This window comes from Trichechus manatus, unplaced genomic scaffold, assembly GCF_000243295.1.
Source record: "Trichechus manatus latirostris isolate Lorelei unplaced genomic scaffold, TriManLat1.0 scaffold00064, whole genome shotgun sequence".
NCBI lineage: Eukaryota > Metazoa > Chordata > Mammalia > Sirenia > Trichechidae > Trichechus > Trichechus manatus.
In genome coordinates, this window is record NW_004444000.1 from 13,201,719 (window position 1) to 13,212,890 (window position 11,172).

Here is an 11,172-nt window from a genome sequence, read left to right on the forward strand (position 1 = left end):
CTCCTAATGTCAACAGTGCTCACACAGATCTTAGTTTTTCAACCAGAGACAGAGGACAGTTTGTGTGCAAATAATTTTTCTTGTGCATGGACTGCCTTTCAGACTCCCATGCTTGTCTGCACTGTCTTTCTTTTGCTGTACCATATCCTTTGTCTTTCAATAAAAGCCTTACTAAGTACGATCTGGGTGGTGCAAATGGTTAATGCACTCAGATGCTAATGGAAAGGTTGGAGGTTTGACTCCACACAGGGCCACCTTGGCAGAAAGACCTGATGATCTACATGTAAAAAATCAGCCATTGAAAACCCTATGGAACGCAGTTCTAGTCTGATACACACTGGGTTGCCATGACTCGAAATCAACTTGACAGCAACTGGTATGAAATATAGCTAAAGCATTTACCAGAAAAAAATTCATAGCACTAAATATTCATAAAAGTAAAAAGGAAATAAATGAATTAAACACTCAACTTAAAATAGAAGAAAAAGATAAATAAAGTAAACAGAAAGTAGGAAAGAATTAGCTAAACGTAAAGGCAAAATTCAAAGAGGTAGTTGTCTTAAGCTGGGTTCTCTAAAGAAGCAAAACCAGTAAAGCGTATAAATATATATATATATAGAAATTTATATCAAGGAAATGGCTCAAGTGGTTGTAGAGGCTGGAACGTCGCAAGTCCGTGGGTCAGGATAGAGGCTTCTCCTGATTCACATAGCCGCAGGGGCTGGCGAACCCAAGACTGACAGGTCAGAGAGCAGGGCTCTTGCTCACAGGCTGGGAAGATCGACAAATCCCAAGATTGGCAGGCAAGGTCACAGATAAGCTGTTAGCTCAAGTCCCAAAAACCGGAGTTCAGATGAACAGGAGCCAGCTGCAGGATCCAAAATGAGAAAAAGCCCCTGAGCCTTGCCAGAATGTCCACTTAGATTCGATGCTGGCCACACACTAAAGGAAACACCCTTTCAACTGATTGACTACTCACAGCAGATCCCGTCATAGAGGTGATCACATGATATCATATCTCATCATGGAAGTGATCACAGCATCATAGGATTGACAAACCACTGAGCATCATGGCCAAGCCAAACAGACACACGACCTTCACCATCACAGTAGTGTTTTAGTTTTCTCTGGCTGCATAACTTTTTATGGCTGTGTGCCACAGATTCAGCAGCTTAAAACAACACACGTTTATCTCAGTTTCTACAGGTCAAAAGTCCAGGCACAGCTTAGCTGGGTCCTCAGCTCACAATTTCACAAGGCTGCAATCATGATGTAGGCTATTCTGTGTACCCATCTGGAGACTCAACTTGAGAAAAACCCCCTTCCAAGGATTCTCAGGGTGTTAACAGAGTTCATCTCTTTGCAGTAGTAGGACTGAAGTACAATTCTCTTGCTGCCTATTGTCTTGGGGCTGCTTTCAGCTCCTAGAGGCACCCACAGTTCCCTGCTCTGTGATCCTCCCCATAGACAGTTCACAACATCTCTGTTTGCTTCCTTAAGGCCAGCATGAAAGTCTCTCTCTCCAGTCTGCAAAGATTGAGTCTTATCCAATGTAACATAATACTAATGACATCACAGCATCTTTGCTATATTCTGTTCGTTAAAAGGAAACCCTGGTTGCATAGTGGTTAAGAGCTACAGCTGCTAACCAAAAAGTCGACAGTTCGAAAGTAAGTTACAGGTTTTGTCCTCACTCAAGAGGGAAGGGTTATACAAGAGTGTCCCATACCTTAGACAATGCCTGCCACAGGTATAAAACAGAAAAAAAAAAGTATAACCAATGAATTAAAAAGTTCATCTAAATAAGTAAAACACTAGTTAACCTGTTATTTTTTAAAATAAAAAAGTTAGATATTACAATGGAGAAATAAACTTACAAACTGAGGAGATTTCAAATTTATTTTATTTTAAATTTACAAAACAATTTTTGAATAAATCCAACATCTGGTGGAAATAAGCATTTTTCTAGTAAAATAGAATTATTATTAATAATGACCCACGTATAATTAGGAAGTCCATACAAGCATATTTCTATAAAATAAACAGAGAAAATTATTGAAAAGCTTTCACCACTTTCCAAAGAAGCACTAGACCTATATGGTTTTACAGAAGAATTCTAACAAACCATTAACATTTACATGATTCCAAAGCTACTTAAACTATTTCAGAATATAGATGAGGAAAGGATACGTTTAAGCAAGATATTATTAATATCCAATCCAATTAAGATTGCATGATATAGAATATTATTAAAATCTTACTTACAGATATCAATTAGAAAACCTCTAACAAGATATTAGCAAGCAGATTCCAACAGCGGAGGAAAGGACAATATATAACAAATCATGTAGTTTTTGCTGAGTAGCAAACCATTTCAAAACTTAGTGGCTAAAAAGCATAATTATTTTCCTGTGTTTGAGGAATTCAAATGATCTAGGAGCACTCAGCTGGGCAACTCTGCTAACCACACCCAGACTGGATTCACTCATGCTGGAGAGTAGCTAGTCCTGCTTTATTGTGTGTTTTTATCATGAAAGGGTACTTATTCTGCATTGATTGAGATCGCCATGTGGTCCTTCTTTTTTCTATTAATGTAGTATATTACACTGATTGATTTTCTTATGTTGAACCACCCTTGCGTTCTTGGGATAAGTCCCACTTAATCATGGTATATAGTCATTTAAATATGCTTTTGGATTTGGTTTGCTAGTATTTTCCTGAGGATTTTTGCATGTATATTCATAAGGGATATTGATCTGCAGTTTTCTTGTAAAGTCTTTGTCTGGCTTTGGTATCAGGGTAATGCCGGCCTCATAGAATGAATTAGGAAGTGTTCCCTCCTTTTCTATTTTCTGGAAGAGTTTAAGAAGTATTGGCATCAAATTTTCTTTAAATATTTGGTAGAATTCACCAGTGAAGTCATATGGTCCTTTTCTTTTTTTTTTTTTCTGGTTGGCAGGGTTTTAATTACTGATTCAATCTCTTCACTTGCTACTGGTCTATTGATATTTTCTATTTCTTCTTCACTCAATTTAGTTTGTGTTTCTAGGAATTTGTCATTTAATCTATGTTACCTAACTTTTTGGTGTTCAATTGTTCGTGCTGTTGTTGTTAGGTGCTGGTTCCAACTCACAGCGACCCTGTGTACAACAGAACTAAACACTGCCTGGGCCTGGGCCATCCTCACAATTGTTGCTATGTTTGAGCCATTGTTGCAGCCACTGTGTCAATCCATCTCACTGAGGGTCTTCCTCTTTTTTGCTGACCCTCTACCAAGCATGATGTCCTTGCTCATTGTATTCTCTTATAATGCGTTTTATTTCTGTAGGGTTGGTAATAATGTCTCCACTTTCAGTTTAGATTTTAGTTATTTGCATCTTCTCTTTTTCTTTGTCAAGGTAGCTGAAGGATTGTAAATTTTATTGGTCTTTGCAGAAAACCAACTTCCGATTTCATTGAGTCTCTCTATTTTTTTTAATCGACTTCATTTATCTCCACTCTGATCTTTGTTATATTCTTTCTTCTGGTAGCTTTGGACTTAGTTGGCTCTTCTTTTTCTAGTTTCTCAGTTGTAAAGTTAGGTTATAGGTTTGAGCACTTCCTTTTTAATGTAGGCATTTACTGCTATAAATTTCCCTCTGAGCACTGTCTTTGCTACATCCCATAAGTTTTGGTACATTGTGCTTCATTTTTGTTCTTATCTAAGTATTTTCTAATTTCCCTTTTTATCTCTTCTTTGATTCATTGGTTGTTTAATTTCCACATATTTGTGTATTTTCCAGTTTTCCTTCTGTTATTGACTTTGTTTCATTTCATTGTGGTTGGAGAAAATACTTTATATGATTTCAATCTGTTTTCTTTGTTTTGGTTTAGTATGCTAAATTACATTGCAAAGTGCCAAGAGAGAGGTGTTGTTGTTGTTAATTGCCATAAAATCAATTCCAACTCAGGGGAAGCAGATTGTCAGTCTTCTGAGGCACCTCTGGGTGAGTTCAAACTGCCGAACTTTTGGCTAGTAGTCAAGTGATTAACTGTTTGTGCCACCTAGGAACTCCTAACAGAGGGGTAGTAAAAACCAAAATAACATTGCCATTGAGTAGATTCCAACTCATGGACCATGGAAATGTTTTCAATATTTTTTTTGTTGTTGGTACGCTTTTTCTTTTTTTTTTCTTAGAGCATCCCTTGATGCACAAAGTGTTCAAAAGTACAACACTTTAGGAAAGTCTGGCTGGTATATTGCAAAGCACTTCAAAACTCACTTTCAGATCTATCACAGAGTATTATGGCTTAGACGAGCATGGAATTTGGTGTTTGAAACTTGACTCTTTCAGACTGCAAACTCATGTAACTTTGGAATAATTGCTTAGTCTCTTTGAGCATCATTTATTAGTTTATGAAACAAAGTAAGAAAATCACCTTACTAAGATTTAAATATTAGAAATAAAGCACACACCTATCACAAAGTCAGACACATAGACCACCAAGGAATTGTAGGTGTTATTATTAGCTGTATGATTTTACATGAATAAGTTAATTAAATTTTCTCACTTCTGTTTTCTCACCTGTAAAATGAAAGTGAAGAGAAAATAAAGCTATCTTAGAAAGTGAATTTTCCTAGCCATGAAAGAAATTCATATATATGGTGTTAGAATGTTTGAGTCTATTCTTTTTTATTTATTTATTTTATTGCACTTTAGATGAAGGTTTACAGAACAAACTAGCTTCTCATTAAACAGTTAGTACACATATTATTTTATGACATTAGTTAACAACCCCACATCATGACAACCCTCTCCCTTCTCAACCTTGGGTTCCTTATTACCAGCTTTCCTGTCCCCTCCTGCCTTCTAGTCCTTGCCCCTGGGCTGGTGAGCCCCTTTTGTCCTGTTTTGTTTTATGGGTCTGTCTAATCTTTGGCTGAAGGGTGAACCTTAGGAGTGACTTCAGTGTCCGCGGGCCATTCTCTTGGGGTTTCTCCAGTCTCTGTCAGACCAGGAATTCTAGTCTTTTTTTTTTTTTTTTTTTTTTTTTTGTGAGTTAGAATTTTGTTCTCCATTTTTCTCCAGCTGTGTCTGGGACCCTCTATTGTGATCCCTGTCAGAGCAGTCGGTGGTGGTAGCCAGGCATCTGGTTGCGCTGGACTCAGTCTGGTGGAGGCTGTAGTACTTGTGGTCCGTTAAGCCTTTGGACTAATCTTCCCTTTCCTTGTGTCTTTAGTTTTCTTCATTCTTCCTTGCTCCAGACAGGGGTGAGACCAGCAGAGTATCTTAGATGGCCGCTCATAAGCTTTTAAGACGCTACTCACCGAAGGAGAATGTAGAACATTTTCTTTATAAACACTGTTCTGCCAGTTGAGCTAAATGTGCCCCAAGACCATGGTCCTCAGCTCTCAGCCCAGTAATCGGGACCTTCAGGGAGTTTGGATGTGTCTGTGAAGCTTCTATGGCTTCGCTTTGGTCAAGTTTTGCTGACTTCCCCAGTATTGTGTACTGTCTTACCCTTCACCAAAGTTACCACTTATCTATTGTCTAGTTAGTGTTTTTCCCTCCCCACTCCTCCCCTCCCTCATAACAAAGATTGTTTCTTTCTGTGTGGAAACCTTTCCATGAGTTTTTATAACAGTGATCTCATACGGTATTTGTCCTTTTGTGACTTTTTTCACTCAGCATAATGCCCTCCAGATTCATCCATGTTGTGAGGTGCTTCACAGATTCATCTTTGTTCTTTATTGTTGCATAGCATTCCATTGTGTGTACCATACCATAGTTTGTTTATCCATTCATCTGTTGATGGATACCTAGATTGTTTCCATCTTTTGTGAATAATGCTGTAATGAACATGGCTGTGTGTATGTATATTCATGCAATGGCTTTTGTTTCTCTAGGAAATATTCCTAGGAGTGGGATTGCTGGATAATACAGTATTTCTATTTCTAGCTTTTTAAGGAGGTGCCATATTGTTTTCCAAAATGGTTGTACCATTTTGCATTCTCACCAGCAGTGCATAGGAGTTCCAATCTCCCCACAACCTTACAACCTCTCCAGCATTTGTTATTGTCTGTGTTTTTTGTTTGTGATTCATGCCAGTAATGTCAGGGTGAGAAGGCCTCTCAATGTAGTTTTGATGTGCATTTCTCTAATGGCTAGTGATCAAAAGCATTTCTTCATGTGTCTGTTAGCCACCTGAATGCCTTCTTTGGTGAAGTGTCTGTTCATATCCTTTGACCATTTTTTGAATTGGATTATTTGTCTTTTTGTTGTTGAGGTGTTGGATTTTCCTATCAATTTTAGAGATTAGACCTTTGTTGTATATGTCATAGCCAAGTTTTTTTCCCCCAGTTTGTAGGCTGTCTTTTTACTCTTTTGGTGAAATCTTTGATGAGCATAAGTGTGTAACTTTTAGAAGATCCCAGTTATTTGGCTTATCTTTTAGTGTTTGTGTATTGTTAGTTATGGTTGATATCCTATTTATGCCATGTATTAAGGCCCCTAGTGTTGACTCTATTTTTTCTTCCATGATCTTTATAGTTTTTGGTTTATATTTAGGTCTTTAATCCATTTTGAATTAGTTTTTGTGTATGATGTGAGGTATAGGTCCTATTTCATTGCCTTCTTGCCTGCATGGTTTTACCAAGTAATCAGAGCTTAGTTTTATTGTTTCCCCTTTGTATGTGACTTTCCGTTTTTCTTTAGCTGCTCTCAGGATTCTTTATCTTTGGTTTTGGCGAGTGTGATTATGCTATGTCTTGGTGACTTTCTTTTGAGGTCTATCCTATGTGGGGTTCATTGAACTTCTTGGATGGTCAGTTTTTCATCTTTCATGATATTAGGGAAGTTTTCTATCAGCAAATCTTCAATGATCCTCTCTGTGTTTTCCGTTTTCTCCCCTGGTTTTGGAACTCCGATCATGTACAAATTTTTCTCTTGATTGTATCCCACATAGTTATTAGGTTTTCTTAATTCTTTTCTCTGATTTTTCTTCAAAGTGGCATCCATGGATTTGTCTTCAGTTTTGCTAACTGTCTTCCATTGTTTCAAATCTGCTTCTAAAACCTTCTATTGTGTTGTCCATTTCTAAAATTTTGTTGTTTATCTTTTGTATTTCTAATTGCCGTTTTTGTATGATTTCTAATTATTTTGACGTTTTATTCTTGTATTATTTTCCTGAATTCTTCTATTACTTTATGTTTTCCTTGATTTTGGCTATGTTTTAGTTGGTATTGTCTGCATTTTCCTTGATCTCTTTCCTAATCTCTTGGAGCACACGGAATATTAGACTTTGGAATTCCCTATCAGTTTATTCCAGTGCCTTTTCTTCTGCTGGAAGGTCAACTGGTGCTTTATTCTGGTCACTTACTGGAGCCATCTTGCTTTTTTTTTTTTTTTATGTTTTGATATTCACGTATCATTTTCTTTATTTATCGATTGTAGATTTGTTTGTTTCATCCTGCTCTTTTGTTTTGTTTGGTTATGTCTGAGCGGGTGGCTTGGGCATGGTTTGTTGCTTGCTTGTCTGTGGGCGCGAGTTCTCACCACCTTGTCCTGTTGTGCAGGGCTGGTCGCTCAGCTATAGTGCAGCAGGGCAGGTCCAGCAGGAAGAGAAGGGGTGGAGATGGATCTTTTGTCTGCAGCATGAACCAGACCAGGTGCTGGAGCGGAGCCACTGTGGTCTGCAGGGGGGTCCTGAGCCAGTGGGAAAGGTGCCTGGGCTCCAGTCCAGTTCCCTTGGGGATGCAGCAGGTGGCAGAAGGGTTCCAGAGCTGGCAGAAAGGGTCCTGGGGTCTGGCCCAGGTCCCTTCAGGGCCATGGTGAACTGCGGGGGGGTCTGGAGCTGGCAGGAACGGGCCTAGGGTCCAGGCTGAGTCCCCTTGGGGCCGTGATGGGCAGTGAGGAAGGGTCTGGAGGGGTCATGAAGGAGCATGGGGTCCAGGCCTGGTCACCTTGAGGCCATGGGCAGTGGTGGAGGGTTCCAGAACCAGCAGGAGGGTGTCTGCAGACCAGGCTGGTTCCCCTCAGGGCCATGGGTGGTAGCAGGAGGGGTCCAGAGCTGGCAGGAAGGGTCCTGGGGTCCTGGCAGGGTACCCTTGGGGCCGCAGGCAGCAAGGCATAGGAGAGAGGTAGGAGGAGGGGTGAAGGCAGTCACAGAGTGGGATAAATGGAGGAGGGCAACAGAGAGGTTTGATACTCTGGTTTCCAGCAGTCGAGGTTGCTGTGATGGGGCGGTTATAGTTGCTGTTAACCAGAGGTGTGGGGGTTGTAGGAGTGTGTTTCTGTTTTTACTGGGTAAGAGAGTCTGGGCTTCTCCTTGAGTTGCAGCCAGCAAATGCGGTCTTACCTAGTACTGAATGTGTCTACACCGTACCTCTATCTCGTACTGGGAATTCCGTAGAGGTGCCTTTCTGCCCACAGGGTTGTTAGCTTTATTCCAAGATGGCAATACGGAGTCATGCCTTTTGATCAGGAACCTCCACTTCGTATTTGTATTCCTTTTCCATTTTCTATCAGTTTCTTCTCCTCAGTGGCTTCTGATCTAATACTTTATCCCTACATATAAGGTTCAGGCTTCCAGGATTGATGTCTGTATCTGTTTTACTTGGTTTTTTGGGTCTTTGTTGCAGCGAGATGGCTTACTGCATCTGACTAGTCTGCCATCTTGACTCTGCACTCACCATCTAGTTCTTCTGGTCTCAGGGGTAGATGCAGCTGTGGTTCAGGTAGATTATTTGTCCTGTAGACTAGTATTTTCTTGAATCTTTGCTTTCCTTCTTTCTCTTTCGCTACAGACAAGTAGAAACCAGTAATTTTATCTTAGATAGCCACTTGCGAACTTTTAAGACCCTGGACAACACTTACAAAACTAAGATACAGAACATAGCTTTATGAACTCTATTATGCCAGTTGACTGAGATGTCCTACCAAACTATGGTCCTAATCCTTCAAACCCAGAAATCCAATCCTGTGAGGTGTTTGGTTATGTCTAAGACGTATCCATAACTGCCTCCTATGCTTTTTCACTATCTCAATGGTTCATTTTGATTGATAAACGTTCTTAAATTTAATGAAGTTTAATTTATCAATTTTAATGTGGTTAGTGGTTTTTATGTCATGTTCAATTAATCTTTGCCTATCCCAAAGTCAAAAAGGCATTCTATGCTTTCTTCTAGAAGGTTTATTGCTTTACTTTTACATTAAGTTTATAATCCACTTGAATTTATTTATGTGTGTGTGTGTGTGTGTGTTTATGTTGTAAGGTATAGATAATAGAGAGAGAAATTTAACAGAGCAGAAAACCCAGAATTAGAGTTGACCGCTAATGGAAATGTATTATAAAAGAGGCATCACAAATTAATGTGGAAAAATATGAACTTTTTAATAAATTTTGTTAGACTAACTGGATAGTTACATGGAAATAGATTAAATTGGGTCAGTCTCTTACAATGATAAATTTCGATGGAGAATTTAAATGTTATTTTAAGTGCATATAAGTATTAGAAGGAAACATGGGTGAATTATTCTAACCTGGGGCATGAAAATTTGCTCAACTTACTTGTTTATCAGGAAAGTACAATATACTATCTGACACCCACTAAAATAATTGAAATTGAAATGAGTGAATAATAGGTGTTGGTGGATGTTATGGATTGAATTGATCCCACAGAAAGATATGTTGAAGTCCTAACCTGTACCTGTGAATGTGACCTTGTTTGGACATACAGTTTTTTCATTTTGATATCATTTAAGATAAACAAGGTCATTGTGGAGTAAGGTAGGTCCTAGTCCTAATCCCTTCTGAGTGGCATCTTGTAAAAGGAGAGAACAGACAGGAAGAGGGTTACACACAGGGGGAAGACAGACACTATGTAAAGATACATTTCCAAGCCAAGGAACTCCAAAAGGTGCCTGGGGCTATCAGAGCTAGAAGAAACAAGGAAGATTGTTTCCTAGAGTAGATAGAGAGCATGGTCCTTCCCTGAATTCAGACTTCTATTCCCTAGAACTGTAAGAGAATAAATTTCAGTTTTATAAGGTTACCCACTTCATGATATTTTGTCATGGCACCTGTTATGCATTGAGTTGTGTCCCCAAAAATATGTGTTGTAAATCCTAACTCTATGCCTGTGGTTATAATCCCATTTGGGAATGGGTTGTCTTTATGTTAATGAGACAGGATTAGTGTAAGGTGTATCCTGAGTCAATCTCTTTTGAGATATAAAAGAGATTAAAACAAGCAAGCAAGAGAAGCAGAGAGGGGGGAGGATTGATGCCAAGCCACAAGGAGGTTTCCAAGGAACCAGGAAACAAACTGAAGAGACAGGGACCTTCTCCCAGAGCCCAAAGAGAAAGAAAGCCTTCCCCTAAAGCCAGTGACCTGAATTCAGACTTCTAGCCTCCTAAACTGTGGGAAAATAAATTTCTGTTTGTTAAAGCCACCCACTTGTGATATTTCTGTTATAGCAGCACTAAGTAACTAAGACAGCACCCTAGGACAAAATGTATATGGCATAACTGGAACTCTCATACCATGCTGGTAGGACTCTATATTGGTATTACCCCTTCGACAAACTATTTTTCAGTTTCTTTTAAACTTATGCATATACCTCTCTAAGACTCAACAATTCCACTCTTAATTACCTACCCAAGGGAAATGAATATGCATGTTCACGAAAAGACTTACACAAGAATGTCCATAGTAGCTTTATTCACAATAGCCCAAACCTGGAAACAGCAAAATGTCCATCAGCAAGAGAATAACAAATTATATATGTATGACATAGTATATGCATATCTTGGAATAAAAAGAACAAACTGTTGATATAAGCAACAACATGCATGAATCTTAAAAATATTATGTCTAGTGAAAGAAAGCAGACCCCAAACAGTACTTTCTATATGATTTCCTTTATATTAAGTTCAAGAACAGGCAAAATTATTCTTTGGTGATAGAAGTCAGAATACTATCATTGGAGTGGATGGGTACCTGAAGGAACTTACTGGAGTGACAGAAATGTTCGATATTTTATTTATTTTGATTTTTTTTTAAATTGTACTTCAGGTGAAGGTTTACAGAACAAATATTTTCTCATTAAACAGTAGTACACATATTGTTTTATGACATTGGTTAACAACCCCATGACATGTCAACCCTCTCCCTTCTCAACCTTTTTTTTTT